Here is a 24,244-nt window from a genome sequence, read left to right on the forward strand (position 1 = left end):
CCAACTCCAATTCTAGAAAAGCCTTCCTCTCCAGTGGTAAGCATGAATCTTGTTCAAAGATGTATGATTGTGGCTTTTTGGCTGTTTCAAATGGAGTAACTTGGTTCCCTGATATGGAGCAGTCTTTTTTTTTTTTTGGGGGGGGGGGGGGCAGTAGCCTTGGGTTAGGATTTTAAAGATCAGAATAAAAATGTGGTTCTTTTAGTAATAGGTAGCCAGTGAGCATTTTCACATAGGTTGTAAAGGTGACAATTTAGATTGGTAATTATGGTTTATCTAAGTATTCTATTTTCAGCTATATGGATATTTTGAATATTATGAGGTGAGTGGAGCTTGATAAGTAGAAGGGCACATTCTGTTTTGGGAATCAAGACATTTTTAGCGAGTGCCATACATGTAGATGGAGAAAGAAGTAGTGAGTCGGTAAAATAGTTTAATGTGCTATATTATTTATTGTCTATGTATACATTAAAGTTTAGAAATGAGTCTAGAGTTGCATCAATGTATTTTTTGTATAACGTTTGGTATTGTGATCCTTTTAGTGTCTATTAAAATGAACAGAGAAAACAATGATACTTTATTTCTAGAGAAGGGCATGGCATTTGTTTTATTATGTGTGTGTGTGTGTGTGTGTGTGTGTGTGTGTGTGTGTGTGTGTGTGTGTGTGTGTGTGTGTGTGTGTGTGTGTGTGCATACACACGTGTCTATGTGTTTATGGTGAAAGAGCAAAGCAAGTTGTACGTATGTATAACAAATATTTTCTGGTGCCATGTTCATTTGTAAGCAGTGACCACGTAGGAGTCAGTAATGTATGTAATTTTACAGATGTCTCTCAAAGCAGCAATGGGTAATGGACAGATGTAATGTGACACACATTGGCAACACAGGCACACCATTTCTTTGCACTCAATGAATCATATTCTTGAGTCAGGAATACCTTCAGAGCTCTGTATGGGTATCTATAATGAATCAGTCAGTCTCATTTGATCAGGACCAAGAATGTTGTAGTAACATCCATCCTCCACTATAATGCAGATGTGCAGCGCTGCAAATGAAAACACCACACAGAAGAAAACAAGGATATTTTTGTAGAAAGCACAGCTCTCCTTGTTTCTAAATATGAGTGCACTCCCAATCTCTAAATATACTGCATAAATTTAGAGAAGAAAACTAAGAAAATGAAAAACTCACCTTTTCCCTTTACTCTGAGTCACCAGATCTTGGTGATAGCATTAAACTGTGTATATGACAAACCTATAGGCAGTATACTAAGGAACTGACAAACAAGACATCACTTAATGATATACAAAGTGTTGTGTCAGCAAAATGTATTACAAATGGCAATGTTTCCCAACAGGTGATAGTAGCACTTAATGCACAAACAATCATCCTAATTAATATGACATGTTTTGAAAACCCATTACTTTAGTAATGCATCAACTGGACCCTTGGGATGACAACTATCAGCATCAGCTAACAGCTCCTGGGAGTCGCAGCAACACAGCAGACACTAAGCCTCTGCAAGGAGTTCTACTATAGTCAGCGTTTTAGCTGAATGTGTTGTGTTTCTCGGATACATACATGCAATACATGTATTTTAAAATATGCATATTTATCTTGTTGTACACTGTGTGTGTGTGTGTGTGTGTGTGTGTGTGTGTGTGTGTGTGTGTGTGTGTGTGTGCGTGCGTGCGTGTGTGTGTGTGTGTGTGTGTGTGTGTGTGTGTGTATATAATATATATATATATATATATATATATATATATATATATATATATATATATATACATACATACACATACATATATGAAGAAATTAGACACTGTCATCTGTGCTAGCATGTCTGGCTGATGTTTTGTACATAATTTCAGATTAACCTATATATTATATGCCAGCATGACTAGCTATGATATTGTAAATAAGTTCTTACATGTAGATTTATGATCTGTTTGTAAAGAATGTTTTGAAGACCTGAACAGTGTTCCTTTACATTTCTAACTGCACATATTTGTGAAGAAGATTCCCAGTAGGCCATGACTAAATTAGTGAAACTGGCTCCACGTGGGGAACCCATGGCCACTTCAGTTTTCTGTAAGTAATACTTATTTTTGAAAAAAAATGAAATTGTTGGTCAAGATAATGTCTAATAATTCCTCCACTAGATGTATTTCTGTATTGGGGACCCTCTTCATCAGGGTAGATATCCATTCAGTACCCAATGCATGGGGGATAGAGATATAGAGGTCTTTCACATCTACTGGTAGAAAGTTGTAATCATTATTGTATTCAAGTAAATTGATTTTCTGTAGGAATGACCATGAGTCCTTGCATATTTGATATTCAGTTGCTACATATTTATTCAGTATGCTGTCTACAACTTTAACACTGGCATACCCCGGGTATCACTTCTGTGTCACTGTTAGACAGAGGCACAGTATACTAACCTCGAAAAAGGGCATAGCAAAATAAATTTAAAATGGGTGGCGAAAGCCAAACACATTCTGGCTAGGCTTATAAATGCCCTAGGGCAGATAGCCTAGTATGAACCTATGAACCTATGAACCTATACGTGATGGAATTTCTTCCATCAACGATTGGTCTCAGTGGGGGATTCTGTAAATCTTTACTGACATTTGGTACTTCGAAGATGACTGGTGTCAAAAGAGCCAGGATGTTCATATAATTGTACACTTCTAGATCTATTTTCCCTTCTATAAACAAGTGTAGTTAATGTACATTTTAATGCATTGATTAGCAGTATTGAACTGGTTCAAAGACACTTTCTTATAAGCTTCACTGTCTAATAAGTTCTGTTCTCATAGTCATCCAGGTCCATAAAAACTATCCCCCCACCTTTACTGGCTTTTATCACCCTTACCTGAGCTGTTTTTAATAAGTTTAGAATCTCCCATTCATTTTTACTCATGTTTCCCTCATGTCGTTTTCCTATTGTATATATCACGAATGTCAAGCTCACACACTTTTTCAAATGTATGCAATGTTCCATGTAGAGAAGGGTTAAACATACTGTGTACAAAGAAGGGGTTAGGTTCAGCATTGTTATTACCTAAAATTACATTTAAATTCAGTTTTCTTACAAACATTTTCAAGTCCACAGTAGTTTTAGCTAAGTCCATTCTTTGTGCTGGAATAAATGTTAAACCTTTTGCTAAAAGTTCTACCAATTCTGGAGGTATCACAAAGGATGAATTGTTATAAATAAGAAAATTACCTTAAATGTTTTTTACAATTGCACAGTTCTGTACTGTATCATAGTCCTGTGTCTTATTTACCTCCACTTCTTTTGTGTGCTTTCCTCGTGTTGTTTTTCTTCTGGTGTTTGGCACTGGTAAAACCCTGGTTGTTGGAGGCCGGATTATTGTTGCTTTGATGAATGATTTGTTGGTTTTGTTGCTAGAAGTTCATATTTTGGTGTACATAGTTGTTATTCATTGTATATCCTTGGTTTTGGTTGCGAATACGTTCGCTTCGATGTATGGTTCCATTTCCCCATGCTTCATTTGATGTTCTTTCAACTATATCTTCCATTACATTACATTCAGTAGTTGTAGGAAGATTGTTTACATCATTTCCTGCCTCCAATTCATGCATATGCATGGAGTGGGCGTTGACTTCTGGATTCCATATTTGTGAAGGAGGTGGGCATGGAAAAGCAGTTCCTTTTTCATGTTGTAAGCGATTGCGATTAAGTTTTTTAATTTTTGTTGTTTTTAGTTTGCCAATGTGCTGGTCAATGCTATGAAATATTCTGTTGTAATCATATTTATATCTTGGAAAATCGGTATGTCCACAAATCTCTTCATCAAGCCTCTGGACATCCTCTATTATTTCCTTGGCCATTATTTGGTAGTGCTTTATCATGTGGGTTAGGAGATACAAACCCTGTTGATTAAATAATTGAATCAAGTCCTTGTGAAAGTTAGAGCGTGGCACTAGCCCTGTTGGACACTGACAAATTCGTAGTCCTTTTGGGACTATTTTTAACTGAATGCATTCTTCAAAGTATTCTATCTCCTAGCATAGTTTTTGTTTTTGAGTAGTTTATTGTCAAATAGTGCCAAGTTAGTAGAAATAGGGACAGTGCTACCTCCAGCTGGATGATCTGAAGTTGAGCAAGGAATAGGTTGTTTAAAGGTGATAGGTGCTGCAAGCCATTCTTTCAACATGGGATCCCCAATAAGCCTCAGAGGAGTGTTTCTCACTGCATGCAAATCATGAGTCAGTTCTTGTTGGTGTAAACTTAATTCCCATCTAGCGGAATACAGTTGAGGAGGGTCTATGCTCAATTCTGTATTGGAAGCCCCTGCTACTAAATGCAGCTGCTTACCAGGTGCTCTGGCTGTATCAGGAAGTACTGGAGTGGAAGATGAGAAGATAAACGTTCTAAAATATGCTCTAAAATATGTTTTAATATATGTGTTTTATAAAATGTTTTTCTAAATAATATTTTACATAGGTTAAATAATTGAGACTTTTTACAATGTTTTTAATACCTATGTAACAGTGAAGAATGACCTTGGATGGTATTGTAGTGGTGTTCCTTTAAGATCTTGTTACTGAACAATCACATGGGAAAATGGGGATGGTTATTTAAAACTCTAATTTGTGCTTGTTTTTTATCTGAAGAAGTTCAAGTTAATATACTAAATGAAAAGCACTTTATTTTATCCATTAAATACACTTATTTCATCTGGAGTCTACCGTTTTATTTGCCTGAACCAGTTGCCAATGTTTCAGTTTTGGTTTGTTTTTCATTTTTGAGTTTTATTGATTTTCAAAATATACTGTAACAGTTGTGACAGTTAAGCTAGTCTAGAAAAGAGCCTGCTGAAGACAGTTGAAGTCAGTTGTTGTCAGTTAACAGCCAGTTATACTTGCCAGCTGCAGTTTTCAGTTGTTCACAGTTGTACTGTGCAGTGAATACTCAAAAGGACTCACCAAGATCTGTAAGCCTGCCTTTGCTCTATTGTAATAATTTAATTTAGATCAGGGACAGTGTTCTTTAGTTAGATAGGAATTTATAACTAATCAGTTAGAGTTTTTCTAAATGTTAGATTTCCATCCTTCAATGTGATTTAATTTTTCTCGGTGGTTGAGTTTTGTTTGTTTATTGGAAATTACTGTTTTATGTTTTTAATCATTTTGGTCATTATTAAATATTTTTATTAACTTACATTGTGGCTGGTCAATCAGTGTTCTCTTTAGTGATTTGAAAGTGATTATACTTGCCTTGATAACTGCCTGGGCCACTCCAAAAGCCTGGCTGCTTTAGGTCATTTGCTATCATTTCTTTTAATATTTAATTTTAATAATTGGACACCCCTTTGAAAGGGCATGTGATGCTCTGATTAGTGGAAGCTTGTTACCGTATTATTTTATGGAAGGAACACAGCTGGAAATCTGTGTCAGGCTTTTCCCAGAATTGTTTGGATGTGTGAGATTTAATTTATTTAAGTGTGAGTGTATCAGAGGACTTAAACTGGAACACATTGCTCTGAAGTGTGTAATAAGGAGTTACATTAACGGTGGACAGAAGTATACAGTCCAGTCCCAGGTTATAGTGCATGTTCCTGTTATACTCTTAGGGGAAAATTGTGAAATATTACTCCTGTTTAAGTGATGGTCTCCTATTGGAGTCAGTAGTGAGGATTGAAGCTCCTTAGTTATTGACCCAGGAGAGTTAGGGATGTCACATTATTGTTGGCAGTCCGGTGGGATATTATGCGGATGTCAGAATATATATATATATATATATATATATATATATATATATATATATATATATATATATATACACACACACACATGTAGGTGTGTGTGTGTGTGTGTGTGTGTGTGTGTGTGTGTGTGTGTGTGTGTGTGTGCGTGTGTGTGTGTGTGTGTGTGTGTAAGTGTGTGCGCCTCAGTCCCTACTCTGACCATTTATCACCACCCAGGACCCCATCCTCAGTGTCCCTTTTCTGCAGAAATAAGAGCCATGAAACCTATTTATTCTCCTCAGGGTGTAAGCCAGGAGCCTAAAGTAAAGCCATTGTCTGCAGTGAGGAACAGGATTTTTGCTTTGTACAGAAGTGTACAAGCCAGCATTAGCACCTCTGTTCCCAGAACCCTATACCAGCTCCTCCAGCACCTTAGCTACTACCTGAACATGGGTTTCCTTGGGTGTGATCAGGGCTTAATTTCTTTAAACTGGTGAACACCTGTATATTGTTAATACTAATGACCCTGACTGTTGTGGCCTGGTCCCTGCATGGTGTCCCATACCAATGGTGTCGGGATTCTGCATTGTGCTTTATTACACTTGATTTCATTTTGATATTTCTGTTGCTGGAGTCGTTTTGAAACATTTAAACTGTAACTTCATTAACTTTTCTTTAAATAAAACAGCTTGTTTAGAGACAGATGATTGGGGCCATCTTGTAAAATGTAGTAATTATTTTTGTGAGAAGAGGTTAATTGCTGCCATTTTCTAAGTGTCTGAGCAACACTGGTTCTTCCAGTTTGCTGGTTGGGTCTCTTGTTTCTTTTGTTTTATTTAATTGTTATTTTAACATAGCTGAGTGCTGCAAATGGGATAAAACAAGTGCTCCAATTATGACAAACAGGGAAATTTATGAAGCCACGGCACAGGGTATGAAATGGGTAAAAAACAAACTTTAATTGCTTTTGTCAAGTCTTAGTATAAATAAAAACTTCCAAAATAAATTTCAAACAAGTGATTGCTGAGCTATTCTGCATCTAGCTCCACTGTATTTGTTGATCAACGATGAGAAGTGAGTATATTTTTATTTTTCCCATAGATAAGTTCTGCCAAACCATCATTTCCCTGGTTTCAGTAACAACAGATAAATAAAATTTAGTGGAAGGGCAGGTTTATAACCCAGCATCTTCTAAACATCTAGAATAAGCTTCCCCTGCATGTTAAGCAGTGTGACTAATAATCCTTCTTTAAACATAACCTACATGACTGGATGGGTAGCCCCTAATTTATTCTGGGACTGACTCTCCCTCTTGGAAAAAGCAAGTGCAGCTTGAGGGAGGAATATTGGCAAGGCATGAATGGCCAGGAAACTTGGAATAAGTATGAAATGTATGAAATCTATGAATCGTGAAACATAGATCTTTACATGGTAAGATAGACTGCCTGAACCCTAAAAGACAGAACCCACAAAGTTCATGTGGTAGGCACCTTTTCAAATAGTGTTAAGGTAACCAAATGAGTCTCCTCAGGGGTCTGTGCTAAATCCTGTTCTGTTTGGTATCAACTTTTCTGATCTCAAAAATGTTAACCAGAACCTCTGATTATCCATATTTGAAGGGTTTACTATCAAAAGCTTGAAACTCACAACCGCGAACATTGATGTGCTCCACTTATAAATACTAATTGGTTTCAAAGGTCAGTGCATCAACATCGACAACATACTGTTGATATTAACATTGGCAGCCATGCTGCGTGTCCCTGCCTATGTACGTCTTTCTTAACTGATGGACACTTCAGCGTCGACATTCCGACAGTCGCTCGTACCATCTTGGAAGTGGCTATCGTGTAACTGACTTTCAACAATTTAATTGTAAACCTATTTGAAGATGTCTGCAAACTGTATGCCTTCCAGTATATGCACCCTTCAGAAAGAGCTCATCTTAGTTAACATTGTATATAGAAAATGGGCTTAAATTAAATCTATTTAATTATTTATTTACAGTTTGTTGATCGGGAAAGTCCATTGGGCCAAAAAGAACCCTTTTTCAATGGAGGCCCGGGGAGAAAAGCTCCACATACAGTATTAAATATTAGACAACAATACAAAACTAGCAAGATGAAAAAGACATTGACTTGACAAAGAAATAATAATAAAAAGCATTATATGGCACATTCCATAACAAAAATGATAGGATTGCATGAAATACAATGGTCTACTGCAGATTAATAGAAAATAGGAAAAATAGATAAAAGTTCGACAGGATGAGAGCAGGAACATACCCAGTTAGATGAGAGGTAAGAATGAAGTAAAGTCTTAAAAATGGCATGATTCTGAGTAGTTTGTATATTGTGGTGGAAGAGAGTTCCATTTATGTGTTAGAGAAAATGACAATAACAGCTGTCCTGGACTACGTATAGGTTTATAAACTTCAAGAAGAGTTTGGTTTTTAGATCTGAGTGATCTTCCAGGAAGATGAAGGATGACAATAGAAGTGAGGGAAGGACAGATAGAGGGATTAACGAAGAGTTTATGCATGGTGCAAAGCTGAATATAAAAAAGATAGTTAGGAAGTTCTAGCCAATTTAAGGAGTGAAGGGAGTCACAGTGGTGAGATGAGGATTTGGGACCAGTAGCAAACTTAGAGATTTTGTTGTAGCAAGATGCAAGCTTTGCCTTTAGAGAGGATTGAAGGTTAGAAGGAGAGGAGCTCCATACATAACAGAGGGACATAGGTAAGTAGCAGCAAGTGCATGTTTAGTTGAAGGACTGAGAAACTGATTATGCTGACACAACATTCCGAGCTTTTGATGGGTTTTCTTGATATTAGTTTGCAGATGAATGTCAAACTTTAAGTGTTCATCAATTATAACACCAAGAAGCTTGGTATGAGGAACTATTTTGATGGGGATCTTATGTTGGCTGACTATCAAGAAGGAGGTCTTGTCAATTTTAGTGTGTCTTGATGGAGTGAATGTCATAATCTTAGTTTTGGATGGCTTGAGAGATAGGTGATTATTTAACATCCAAGAATCAGTATTGGTAAAGGCATTTGAGTTACTTGCATGAGATTTGTGAGGGATTTGGAAGAACAGATGATAGTTGAGTCATCAGCATATTGGACAAGTTTAGTTTTTGGTATACAGTTCTGGAAATTATTAATACAAATATTAAATAGTAAGGGACCCAGAATAGAGTTTTGGGGTACTCCTGTTGGAGTAAAAAGGAAGGAAGAGATGGAATTTTTCCACTTGCTAAAAAGCTTTATATTGTAATTTCATAAGGATATTACCCACACTATACAGTATAAATAACACACTCTTACTTAATGAAAAGATAGTCAGGGGCTTAAGTAGTTGGATTGACAGTTCCCTCACTTTTGATAATCACATGACAAATGTTGGTCAGGAAATCCTTCTACTTAGCACACCTAGTAGCCAAAGGTATTTCATCTAGGATCCAAAGATGTTATTGTCCTATGTTCAGCATGATCAGTTCCATTATAGAATAAAGTGCTCCATTCAGTATGTATTTCACATGACATGTCATCAAACTCAACCCCGCAGGAGGTTTCTAACAAAAAAGATATCTGGTATAAATAACCTTAGTTATTAGGAGAGACCGAAAGCCCTGTCCCTGTATTATATGTTTTATAGACTCCTTTGGGGGTGATCCTTCTCTCACTTACCACACCATTAGAGATCCAGTGATCCTTGACCTCCTGTCTCTCAATAAGATACACAGCTCAGTTAACATTGATTCACAGACATTCCAAGGCCACTGAGTCACATGACCATTCTTGCCTTGTCAGTGTCCTCCTTCAGGCAACATCTCTTTTTTTCCAAGAGGCCAATACTGTTTGATTCTAGAGTAAATTTGTGGATATCCATCCAGTCACCTAGCTGATGTTTGAAAGAAGACAGCGAGTCAAATTAATTAATGTACAGGGGAAGTTCATTCCAAAGTTTTGGGTGATACTGGGTTATAAACCTGTCCCTTCATTGTGTTTTATTTATCTGTTGGTGAAGATTTGGGTCTATGGTTCTCATACTGGTGAAAGTATTGGACTTGTGGTGAAACAGGTCCAGGACAATCTGGTCTCTAATGGCATAGTAAATGATAAATGAGACAGAGCTTTCCCCTCAAAGGAATATAAGACACTGAATAAAGGGATGGAGCTTCTCTTGGTAGATCAGTGACATTAGCCTTGTAATCTTTTTGGTTAAGAACCCTGGGTGTCTCTAATTGTTTGATATGTTTAGTGAGATATGTCCCAAAGATGGCTTTGTACTCAATAATTGGCCTGATAAATGATGACTATAAGGGAGTGATTTTATCTTTAGATCTTGATGATGCTCCTCTGACAATTAGCTGGGCTGTGTAAAAGAAGTGATTTCCTTACAACCATTATTACATGCTGGTCAAAAGAGAGGGGGCCAGCAGCTTATGTACCTAGGTTTCTAACTACATTTCCATTTTGTAGAGGTGTGCTGTCTAGACTGTATGATGAAAGGAGGATTTGTCTACCGAAAGGAATGATATTATACTTTCAGCATTTAGCTTGAGCCTATTTTTAATACACCACAATTTACTAGGGTAATCTCTGGAGGGTTTGGGTGTCATAGGGTGACATAACAATAAACTCCTATTTTGCAATTGCCTGAAAACATTGTTGACTAGAAGTCTTGGCATTCTGGTTGGGGATCTGTGAAGTACATATCAAAAAGGAGAGGTTTCATCACCAAGCCTTGAGGGACACTGATTGTCACGTTCATACTTTCTGATGAAGCACCTGCAACTTGCACTGTGTGTCTTCTGTCTTTTGCCTAGTTTCCTACCTATCTTACCACACATGAAATAATTTTTGAAACATTTAGCTTATATATGATGTCAGCATGGGGTAACAGTGTCAAAGACATTAGCCAGGTCAAGGTATGTTGCATGCACTGTATAGCAACTATCTACAGCCTTTATAACCCTTTCAGAGAAATTTACCACATTAAATAGACAGGATCTATCCTTCACAAAACCAAACTGTTGGAAGTCAAGTCTGTTAAGAGGCTTGGTATCCCAGGTTATGCAGTCAGCTATAATATGTTCCATGGCTTTGCAAATGAGGCATGCAGAGCTGATAGGTTGTAAGACCACCCTTATGAAGGGGCATCACCACTGCTGTTAAAACATTCCTCAAATAATTCTGAATGTAACTGCTTTAGAGGTCAAAGGTGACTCTAATCCTCTACAATCATGTACTAGTCAACAATTATTTCACTTTTAAAACTCCTTATTTTCAGCCCATTTGTATTGTTGCAATTTTCCTCCTTTTATTTGTAACTAAATTTTGTATGTACATCCTCTATATACCTAATCATTGTTTTCTCCAAACAATTTACATACCTCTGTTTGTCTTTGTATTTACACCTCTATTCTGTAAGTTTATGCAAAGTTGTGTCTGTCAATGGCCTTTTGAAAAGGCTGAAAAATAAACAAACAAATAAATAAATAATATTTTGAGATGGATGTATATTACTAAAATAGTCAGCATCATTTGCAACTTTGGAAATTGGGGCTTTTCTATGCTGGTCCGCACCGTGTTTCCCCAAGTTCTTAGCCTGCATCTTTGATCATTTTGATTTCCATGCCATCTGTGCCCACTTAAAGCAAATACAGAACAGATTGACATAACAGCAAGAAAAATCATCAGTGAAAGAAAACAAAACATATGATGAGTGTAAGATTTACCACAACTATTACTCCTCGGAACCAGTACCTTGCAATTTTTTTTTTAACAGACGTGCAGATTTGAGGAGTAGAACATGGAGACTGGAATGTAGAAGGGACAAGCATACAGTCAACTGTGTATTAATCGAGATCAACCAAATAAGTGAAAACTAATGAAAACATACGAAAGATGCACAAAGATGTTTAACAAAAAAAAGACATTAAGCATTAAAATATGTTTCATAAGAAGTATGGAAGCATATTAAGCATCAAAACAACACAGCTAATAGAATATAATTATAAAAGTGTCTCAGCAAATGCAGAGTTTGCTTCATTTTGAAATTGATATAGATAGTTACTGCTTAGGTCTGCATTGGTCAGTCTGGGAATCCACTTTCAAAATTGTGCTATTGTACTAAACATAACAGCAGAGGCCAGACTGAAAACACTAGGGTTACAAGTAGCTAAAGACAAAGTTCATAAAATATATGAACTTTTAACAGCGAGTACACATAAATATATAGATGTGCAGGAGAAGGAAACCATTTGAATCAAAAAGAAATATGTAGTCTGAGATGTATAAATTCAGAAATGCTGAACAGCAACAGCTATATAATATAGACAAGTATTACTAAACCCAGCAAAGAACTGCAGTTGTAAAGATGAACATCAAAGGTGTAAAACAAAAATCATGCAGAGATGAACCTTGGGTAGAGTTCACAGAAAAGCATTGTCTAATTAAAACATGATAGTTGATGTGCCTATGTTAGAGCTCTTGACAGACATAGATAGTATTACAACATACATAGTATTAAAATGGAAAGTTCGGTGGTGCCTTTTCAGTATTTTTTTCTTTTTCTCTATTTCAGTGCAACTGTTGAGCTGGTATATAGAAATTAGGAGGTGTGGGAGTTGGGAGACTTGTGTGTGTGTGTGTGTGTGTGTGTGTGTGTGTGTGTGTGTGTGTGTGTGTGTGTGTGTGTGTGTGTGTGTGTGTGTGTTTTGCAGATACAGTGGATATAAAAAGTTGACACATCCCTGTAAAAATGCCAGGTTTTTGTGATATAAAAAAATGAGACCACAATAAATAATTTCAAAACTTTTTCCACCTTTAATGTGACCTATAACATGTACAATTCAATTGAAAAACAAACAAATATGTTAGGGGAAAAAATATAAAAAATAAAAAACGTACAATAAGCTGGTTGCATAAGTGTGCACACCCTTAAACTAATGCTTTGTTGAAGCATCTTTTGATTTAATTACAGCATTCAGACATCTTGGGTAGGAGTCTATCATCATGGCACATCTTTACTTGGCAATATTTGCCCACTCTTCCTTGCAAAAGTGCTCCAAATCTGTCAGATTGCGAGAGCATCTCTTGTGCAATGCTCTCTTCAGGTCACCCCACAGATTTTCTATTGGATTTAGGTCTGGGCTCTGGCTGGGACATTCCAAAACTTTAATTTTCTTCTGGTGAAGCCATTCTTTTGTTGTTTTGGATGTATGTTTGGGGTCATTGTCATTTTGAAAGGTGAAATTCCTCTTCATCTTCAGCTTTCTAGCTGATGCCTGTAGGCTTTGGGCCAAAAGTGACTGGTATTTGGAACTGTTCAGAATTCCCTCCACCTTGACTAAAGCCCCAGTTCCAGCTGAAGAAAAGCAACCCCAAAACATGATACTGCCACCACCATGCTTCACCGTGGGAATGGTGTTCTTTCGGTGATGCAAAGTGTTGTTTTTGCACCAAATGTACCATTTGGAATTGTGGCCAAAAAGTTCATCCTTGGTCTCATCAGACCATAACACATTTTCCCATATGCTTTTGGGAGACTTGATGTATTGTTTTGTAAATTTTAACTGGACCTGGATATTTTTCTGTGTAAGAAAAGGCTTCCCTCTTGCAACCCTACCCCATAGTCCAGACATATGGAGAATACGGGAGATTGTTGTCATATGTTGAACACAACCAGTACTTGCCAGAAATTCCTGCAGCTCCTTCAGTATTGCTGTATGTCTCTTGGCAGCCTCCCTGACCAGTTTTTGTCTTGTCATTTCATCGGTTTTGAAGGGAAGTCCAGTTCCTTGCAACATTACTATTGTCCCATATTTTCTCCACTTTTTGATGATTGTCTTCACTGTGTTCCATGGTATATCCAATGCTGTGGAAATTTTTTCTACCCTTCTCCTGACTGATACCTTTCATCAATGAGATTCCTTTGATGCTTTGTAAGCTCTCTGCGAACCATGGCTTTTGCTGTATTAGGCAACTGAGTAAATGTCAGGAAAATCCTACTAGGACAGTTGAACTTTATTTGGAGTTAATCAGAGTCTATGTAATTGATAGCAGGTGTGTACCCAAGAAGACTGAATGTTGTAATTAAATCAAAAGGTGCTTCAACAAAGTATTAGTTTAAGGGTGTGCACACTTATGCAGCCAGCTTACTGTACGTTTTTTATTTTTTATATTTTCCCCCAACAGATTTGTTTGTTTTTCAATTGAATTGTACAGGTTATCGGTCACATTAAAGGTGGGAAAAGTTTTGAAATTATTTATTGTGATCTCATTTTTATATCACAAAAACCTTGCATTTTAACTGGGGTGTGTAAACCTTTTATATCCACTCTATACTGTAGCTTCTCAGAGCTGAATATTCAGAAAATGTAGTCCCTGTGATGATAATGAATAGAAAAGTTAAAATGCTGATAGATTTGTGATCGTCTAGTATAATAGATGACAATATTTTCAGCAATTAAAAAAGTGATGCATACCATTCAGAAAATCACTACCAGTCAAATGTTATTTTCAAATTTAAATTAATATACTTAGCAGAATTACAAATTCTATGTTTTACAAAGTTAAGGCTCATCACTGCTGAACTATTCAACACCAGAATAACTTGATATTAAAAGAGAGTAGTGGCTAGAAGTAAGGCACTATTTAACCTGCTCACAGATTGTAACTATAAGCTAATATATGACCCAGAAAAATGCCCAAGTCTAAACCATATTTTCCAACTTTACAGTCCCAAAAGATCACTACACTCTACTGACAAAATGTTGCTAAGTGTATCTAAATCAAACCAAACTACTGGTCATTCCCTGCTAACTGTATCTAAATCAAACCAAACTACTGGTCATTCCCTGCTAACTGTATCTAAATCAAACCAAACTACTGGTCATTCCCTGCTAACTGTATCTAAATCAAACCAAACTACTGGTCATTCCCTGCTAACTGTATCTAAATCAAACCAAACTACTGGTCATTCCCTATTATACCATGACCCCCCATTAATATTCCAAAACGTGCATGCTGATTGGCCAGCGTGCACGTTGTAAATCAACTTATACTAATGGAAAAAGGTCCGGTCGCCCGGACCTTTTCCATTAGTATAAGTCTTTTTTAAAACACTGTGTCGCTATGTTAAACCCATTTAACATAGTGACACAGGTTTAAAAAAAGCAATGGAGATCTCCGTTGCTTATTTTAAAGCTGTCTCGCTATGTTAAACCCATTTAACATAGTGAAACAGTTTGTAAAAAGCAATGGAGATCTTGCTTTCTCCGTTGCTTTTTTCAAAACTGTCTCGCTATGTTAAATGGGTTTAACATAGTGAGACAGCTTTAAAATAAGCAACGGAGCCGTTGCTTATTTTAAAGCTGTCTCGCTATGTTAAACCCATTTAACATAGCGAAACAGTAAAAAGCAACGGAGATCTTGCTTTCTCCATTGCTTTTGCCCACAGCTCTGATGTACTGCGTAGGCATACGCATGTGCAGTACATCAGAACTGCCGCGGAATACCAGACAGATGCGGAAGGGCAGCAAGGAGGCATTATACAATGCCATTATTTAAGAAAAGTAATTATTTTTTTTCTTAAATAATGTCATTGTATAACAGCAATAACCCACTTCTGGGTGTGGGTAATGCTGGATTTACCCATGGTTGGCTTTGTTTGGCCATGCGGGCTTTGCCCTCGGGACCAAACCACGCCAACCGTGGGTAAATCCAGCATTACCCACACCCAGGCGTGGGTTATTGCTATATTCTCCTCCTCTTTCTCTAAAATCTGAAATGCTATACCACTGTCTCTTAAAATATTAGAAAAACAATAAGCCTTTCAACCAGACTTAAAGGAGCACTAAAAATACATGGCTATGCTCTTGTACTCTCCTGGAATAACTTAAATGCTGTCTCTTTCTCATCATCTGTCCTGGGCTGTCTACTCTCTGTATAGCCTCTCTACCCACTAAATGGCACTCATACTTCTCCTAGTATAACCACAAACTGGTCTACTGCTCTTTGCACTTCAAAGAACACTCTACCCTTATTGTCAACCTCACAATTTAAAAAAAAAAATTCAAAACACAATACTGTATGTCTAATCATCTTCAGCAAGCAATAGACAAAGGGGAATGGTATGTAAAAATAGTTGATGACTACAGCAATATAAAAGTCAAGTATACAGTTCCAAAAGCACTGATAGCAGGGGAAACAAAATGTGAAACCCAGAAGGATCCAGTTTTAGAGAAAGTGAAACAGTCTTGTATAAAGATTGTTGTTTTACACTGAACAACTGACACACGAAAGGCATAAATAACCCTAATCGTAAACAAGTATGAAAACTGCAAAGAATGTATCACAATAGCAATGTGAAGAATGTTATCTCCTGAAAAGCTGCAGGTTAATCATCCAAAAAAGGTGCATTGAGACTTCCCATAAACCAGAATTTGGAAACATTACAACAAAAGCATTAGCTACAGAGAAGGGTATGGCTCCCAGAAATACATTACATAATACATAGTGAGTTAACTGACTGTATACTATTTCAGTCAAATTTTGTCAAAGTATGAATGTATCATTTCAGATGTTAGAGTTGCCAAAGCTAACTCTCTTAATCATTTATATGGAGTTTTACAGATCTTTTTATGGTACATAATATCTTCTGATCCTGACTAATGAATACTTGAAGTTTCCTGCATAGTTTTGTGCGTGTTATTTTACCAGGCAAAATATAATTCTCAGTGCTTTACAAGGTACTGTCATATTTTAAAATTTTAAAACCATTATGTCAGATAGTCTACCATTTAATGGTTTCCAATTTCAACATTTTTGCATTACATTGGGAATAAGGCACATAAATGTCACACTGTGGTATCAGGCAAATGGAATAATGTAAATGTTTATGGCTAGGATGGAAAGTCTGAAAGAATTCAAAACATGAAAAGTGTACTGTGGAAGCAACAATTATGATGGCAAGAGGAAACTGGAGTGCTTTGCATCCCATGACAGGAGTGACTATAGCAATAACCCACGCCTGGGTGTGGGTAATGCTAAATTTACCCACGGTTGGCGTGGTTTGGTCCCGAGGGCGAAGCCCGAGGGACCAAACAAAGCCAACCGTGGTTAAATTTAGCATTACCCACACCCAGAAGTGGGTTATTGCTATTATACCATGACATTATTTAAGAAAAGAAACTGTTACTTTTCTTAAATAATGGCATAGTATAATGCCTGTTTACTGCCCTTCCGCAGATGTCTGGCATCCGCGGCAGTTCTGATGTACTGCGCCTGCGCAGTACATCAGAGTTGAGCAAAAGCAACGGAGAAAGCAAGATCTCCGTTGCTTTTATGTCTCGCTATGTTAAATGAGTTTAACATAGGCGAGACAGTTTTAAAATAAGCAAGGGACATCTCCGTTGCTTATTTTAAAACTGTCTCGCTATGTTAAACTCATTTAACATAGCGAGATAAAAGCAACGGAGATCTTGCTTTCTCGTTTTTAAACATTGCTGCTATGTTAAATGGGTTTAACATAGCGAGACAGCTTTAAAATAAGCAACGGAGATCTCCGTTGCTTATTTTAAAGCTGTCTCGCTATGTTAAACCCGTTTAACATAGCGAGACAGTGTTTAAAAAAAACGAGTTATACTAATGGAAAAAAGTCCGGGCGACCGGACCTTTTTTCATTAGTATAACTCGATTTACAACGGGCACGCTGGCCAATCAGCGTGCACGTTTTGGGGGGATCATGGTATAATCTAGCTGTTCTAATGTTTATGTATACCCACAAGAACAAGATTCCATTATAAGTGCAAAACAATATTGTTCTCGATACAACTGTAGCAAAAGCAGTAGTCCATAGAAAAGTAAATCACATGCCTATCATGATTATATCAGACTTGCGAAGGAATGCAGTTTTTAAATAAGGCAAAAAGTGTTCCAGAAAGAGATTGAACAAGAGAAGTAGTCCCTATTTTCTCAGTGAACCTTATCTAATTAAATATATAACACATCCCTTTGCTACCATTTCAAATTACAGACACAGTGTGATGAAATGCTGTTCATTTTTAAAACATTTTGGTGCAAAATACAAATGTGATGTATAAATAATCCTGTTTGCAACTATATAGTTGAGCTATGCATTAAAACTGATGCAAAGCCTAATATTTTTAATAATATTGCTTGGATATCTAAGAGAATAATTAGAAAAACCTGCATATTTATAGTGTTATGTGTGCTATAACATGATGCTACAAGATATGCAGATAAAAAAGGTTTATGTGACTCTATCTCATTTTTTTTCAGTTCCTTGGCTTGTATAAACATTTTACAGCATCAAAGGTCAGTCAACAGTGAAAAAAGATCTAAAAATAAATGAATGCAGTGAGAAGAACTATCTTATAATGTTTAAAGTGCTGATGAAGCAAAGTTTGTGTTTACTAAGAAAAGAGCGCTGATGTAATATACACAACAAATATATCAATCTGTATAACAAGTTTCTGTTAAATGCTCAGATGGATTTAGGTAATTCCGAGGATGCTAATGGTAAGTGTATCTTTCGGCTAAACAAAGGTCTGCCCTACACTCTAATGACAAAAAATGTGCCTCCCAGGCCTTTTTGTTGGACACTTTTACTATAAATCTCAGTAGGGCATCTAAGTATAGGGTCTATATTAGATCAGCGAACACTTAAAAAAGCGAATGCTGATTGATCGACCTTATGTAAGCGAAAGCTTACAATCTCGAACTGTCAGATCAGCGATTTTTTCCTAGGGAAAAAAATCACTGATCCAAAACACATACACACAACACAAGCACACCAAACAAACAGAAATCCACACACATACACCTAAAATCTGACACCTAACCCTACACTAAACTATGCACACACCACTAACTATCCACTTACCTTAACCCAAACCCTAACCCTAAGGTCCGTCACTATCACACACTTACATCACCCGCTCCCTAACCCTAACTCACCTAAATCCTCCCTAACCCTCATGTCCACACAATCGCACACATACCTAACCTGAGCCCTAACCGTAACTCACCTAACCCACCCTAACACTCACATCCACACAATCGCACACTTACCTGAATCCGACCCGTAACTTTCCACCACAGCACTGAAAATACCGAAGCAACAGAAACGGACAACCAAATTCTTTCCCTAGGAAAAAATTTGAGTTTCTGTTGGTTCGATATTTGTGACTTTCTAAGGTCAATCAATCAGCGTTCGCTTGTTTAAACATTCGCTGATCTAATATAGACCCTAAGTATATACCCCTGTGAATATGCACCAGAAATGTTTGTTTTAATTAGATTTGTAAGGTGCAAACATATGCAGCAATAAACACTAGAGTAATGGAAAACCTTAGTCTATTGTGTTTGTCAATATGTATGAATGAACCATTAGTGTGAACACTACAGGTTTAGCTGCATGTGTTCCATGTTAGAACTAAAAGTGTTGTTCAAGTTAATACTGTTTAAATACACATAACAATTAAGTCAGTTAATCCACTGTTAATTGTACTCTAGTTATTTAGTAATTGAGTGTTTAAAGAGATGTTGCTGTGTAAGTTCAATATATCTGTAAATATCCAGAATGATAAAACACTTAAGTCAATGGAAATTTATGAATATTAAAAAAAAAACACAACTCTGGTTTACACAATTGTCTTTTATGTCTTTAGTGAAGCTTTATCGTTCTGAGTTGTATGCCACTACTTTATTGCAACACTGTATCCTTTTGTTATCTTTACAGCCTGTGCCCATTTGTAGCTATAATTTGTAGATTAAAGGAGATATAAAGTGAAGAGACCATCACTGTAAGCGCATCTTCATCCTGTCATTCATAAATAATAAGAGTAGAGTTGTAGATGCACTATGGGCCTTGTGAAAGCCATGCTGATGTTTGCCAAGGAGCTCATGTTTTCTGATGTGGTTTGTTAAATGGTTGGACAATTCCTTTTCTAGAAATCTGGAAAGTGGTGACAGCACTGATACTGACCTATAGGATTTTAACTTGCATTTTGGCTCTGTCATGGGCAGTGGGATGAAGTTCATAGAATTTACTGGAGGCCAAGGACAAGTTAATAATATAGGATAGAGGAACCAAAATTAAGTTATGAGTTTTAATGACTCTTTTAGGTATCAGATCCTGTTCTGCCAAAGCTGACAAATCCCTTAACTAGTGAGTAACCTGAATTAATATCACTGGACAGAATGAAGTATAGTACGAGATCAACTTTATTCATCTAGTCAGGTTTCATTTCCAAGTGGATCAATGGGTATGATCTCTGCCTCTGCTTTTTTAAATCTTTTGTCCATGCGGAGTAACGGTAATATATTTATGGGATACCTGTTCCTGCTAGTGAATGTCTTTTTGTACTCCGTGTATCCCATGGAGCTGGCTATATGCTCACCCTTTTATTAATGATTGGACAGTGTTTTTTCTTGTATATAAAGGAGAATTTAACTGTAATGACTGATTTCCAGTCTGTAGTATAATTTACTCCAGTGTATCTCATGCTTCAGTCTTAGAGCCAACTCTTTTCTCATTACATTAATTCTCTTCCATGGGATTTACCAAATATGAATGTTTTTTTCCCTATACTAATGCCATTGTATTGACTATGGCAGACAAAAATATCAATCATCTCTGCACCATGGTACAAAATTATTTATTTTCCATATGGAACAAGCTTAGTAAAAGCTAACTAACTATTACTACAAACTAATTCACGGTAATAATCTTTGGTACTCATAAAAGAATTGCCAGAATTTCTACTCCTTGCATCTTTGAGCCACTTGATTCAATAATTTCTCTTACCGCTGAACAAAAATATGTAGGTGTTCTTTTAGATAGCATCCTAATGTTTTACCACAACATTGACAATTTGATTATCAGAACAAAACAATAACTAAAGGTGTCACTTACTATCAATCAAGGCCTAACAGCCCTGGAATGTGCACTTTCCATCATTTAATCCTTTTCGGATCAAAATACCTATCTACTTCAAACCATTGCAAACACAATCCTCCAATTTTTACATCCAGCAAATCGTAAAAAACACCTTTGTACCCCTATACAAAAGGTCGATTGCCTTCCAGATTATGTACGATTGTCTCATCTGCATAACATACTGACATTTAATTTACTTAAACTTACTTTCTACCCCTATCTTCAACAGATTATTACACCATGAATCCTGTTTCTAAGAAGCAAAACTTACATAAAACTAAAAAGACCCATATTACACTTGCAGCCTGTGAAAAATCCTTCTTCCAACATGTTCCATCTTCCTGGAACTACATACCTAGCTCTATTACAGTTACAGATATACTAACTTCCTTAAAAAAGTCTAAATTGTTGAGACACTGGCTAAATACTTTATATTACCATATCTACTTTGTATTATTCATCATCATACTTATCCTTAGTCCTTTCACCTTGTATTATTTATATAGCTGTATATGATGTGCTATATGATGTACTAATTCATATAGATATATATCTTTTTTCTTTTATGTTTTTTGTAAGCTTCAATACCCAGCACTCAACTTGTTTTAAACTCTAATGAATTTCTGCAATGTTTGCACAAACATTTGCATTTTATGCTTCTGTAATCTGTTCTCATATGTTATCTACAAAGTATCCATTCTAGTTTGAATCATTAAGTACCTGAATGCAAACCTTTCAGTACTATGACTGTATGTTGTATCTTTTGTACATATATAAATGATGTATGTTTGCACTGTATTTACTGTTTTATTGTTACTGCTTTTTGCAGTTCATTGTTATTTGTTTTTGCCATACAGCCTGGGCAGTGACTTAAAAGGGTTCTATAATGGCCAACCTAACATAGTTAAACAAACAAACAAATGAATAAATAAACAGTCACTGGTTAGAAAACATTGCACATGGTTTGCTGTTTTTTAAGATCTAGAAAATATCAGTTTTTCCTACTAAATTATGGATCTTGCCAGGAAAAAGTAGTTATAATGATATGATAGTCCTTCAAGATGGGTGGGGAGCTAACTGAATGTCTGACTATAAGAAGCAATTACAGCACTTCAGTCTAGGAGAGCAAATCTCTCTATTTGTGGGTGGGATATGGTATGCTCTTTTACAGTCTCAGCTATTGGAAATACAGACAGTAGATTACCATGTTTTTGTCTCATACAGTATGTCTCCTAGCAGGAGTCAAAATTCCAGGGAAAAGATACATTATCTTCACTTAATTTAATAACAGTAGTATTTATGAGGTGAACACAGCTGCGGTGGTGGTGCTGCAGTAGCGTTGTCGCCTCACAGTAAGACGTTGTCCTGTTCGATTCTCAGCTAAAGCGTCTACTGTGTGGAGACATGCGTGAATGGGCATACCTTCGTTAAAGGTTGTACGTCAGGGCTGGCAACTCGGTACATAATAATCTGCTGCCAATCATTAGCGGACCGGAGTTCCGCTGTGTCGACCCCTAACCGGGAAAATCCGAAAGATACAACAAAAAGTATTTATGAGATGAACATGTATATCTGGGCTTGTGAAGAATGGGAAATAATATATTTTTTAGCAAAGGGGTAAATCCAACTAGTCAGAGTACTATTGTTTTATTGAAGGCTTATGGAGAAACATACCTAGTTGTTAACTACATAACTATAGCACACAAAAGAATGTAGTTTTTACAAATTAGGTATTTATTTTCTTTGTGAAATGATTGTCTATAAGCTAGGTCCATTTCCATTGGAGTCCATGGTAGAAAATCTCCTATTCAAAGTGTAAACAATAACAAAACTCAAATAAATAAAATATATACAAGTACTTGCATAATTACCCTAATACCAAACATCTCCTTATGAAAAAGTATAATGCAATAAAATAATGAAATAAATCATTTCATAGTAAATTTCAAAATGATTGAGCAATACAAACAGTAAACAGTAGTTAATAATCATGAAACAGTAAACTGACATACTGTTTTATGTTCACAGTCTAATATGACATTTCAAATAGATTGCAATATGACTTAGAAAGTAATTATGAAGATGATATACTTAGGGATGGGACACTCTATAAATAGAAAAACATGCGTTTGAATATGAGGTAGAATGTGGTGATTCATTTAAGAGAAACGAATTTAGAAGAAAAGAAGGGGTCTAGGAGAAATCACTGATTTAAGTGGAACAATATAAAGGAAATGAGGTGTGAAAGATGGATGAGGAATAGGAAACAAATTATAGCTGTCATTTATCTAATTGCTTCAGCCATGCAAATAATACTTCTGGATCACAATTATAAAGTTTTTTTAAAAGTAATTTAGGTGACCTCACATTAAGAATTCAAGTGATTTTGCAATTATGACAGAGTTAAATTAATGAATGTTGCTTTCTATATGGAAGGAAGGTAGGAGATGAAAAGCTCTGTTACTGAATTAGTTATTACCTTTTAAGAGTCTTAAGGTTTAATTGGATTAGTTATTACATTTTAAGAGTCTTAAACTTTAACAGCAGTAGATATTTGCTTCCTGAAGGTTCTTATCACCTCAGGGATAAAGCAGGAACATTCCATGAATTATTATGAAGTAATTTGTGAGTATGAGTAAGATGAAGCTCAATGTTCAGTTCTAGATAACTATTTTTGTGATTGAAATGCAGCAATTATCTTTCCAAGGACTGTCTCAGATAGATTTGATGGCCTATTGCATGAGACTTTCAGTATGGCTAGAAGGATTGACTGTATGTTTAAATAAGCAATCATACCAATGTGAAGCTTTGGGTAAAGTGTTCCAGAAATTAATCTTATTCTGGACTCTGCTATGAGAAAAAAAGTTCTATCTGGTGAACTGAGAAGTTGGTTAGTCTTTTTTTTTTTTTTTTTTTTTTTTTTTTTTTAGAAATGTATTGCTTGTTGTGATCAAATCTGAGTTCATTATTTGTTTTATTTATACTGGATTGGTCAAATAATTTTTCAGCTATGAACTGAGCCAAATAGCAGAGCAGTGAAATCCATATTCAGTAAGAAACATTAGTATAGCAGTAAAATAGTCAGGAAATCCAAAACACATAAATGTACACAGTCCAGCAATAAATTATTTATTAATTTAAGGGTGACAGAATAATAGGTGTGATTAGAGCAGCCTAAATCTTATGCTTAATAGTGTAGTAATGGACATCAGAGCTTAAATTCATCAAACCAAAAGAACAATCATTAGTAGCCCTGATGACGTCAAGCTGTAATAACATACTTTTATCCATTTTTAAATAGGTGCAAATTGAATTGTTTCATATACAAATGTAACCACTCTTCTCTGGAATTTCTTATCTGAAAGGATTCCTATGTGTGTTGGATGGAAATTCCAAACAGCAGATCATTAACAATGAACTGTTTGGTTGGAGCTGTAATATGAATAACATTGTTACCACTAGAAAGAAAACGGATGGCTGTATTCCACTAGAACTACTTGTAAAAGATATCCATTTGTATTTTAAACCTTGCTGGCCCATAGTCATATAGTT

This window comes from Protopterus annectens, chromosome 13.part0, assembly GCF_019279795.1.
Source record: "Protopterus annectens isolate FY-2018-M chromosome 13.part0, PAN1.0, whole genome shotgun sequence".
Taxonomy (NCBI): domain Eukaryota; kingdom Metazoa; phylum Chordata; order Ceratodontiformes; family Protopteridae; genus Protopterus; species Protopterus annectens.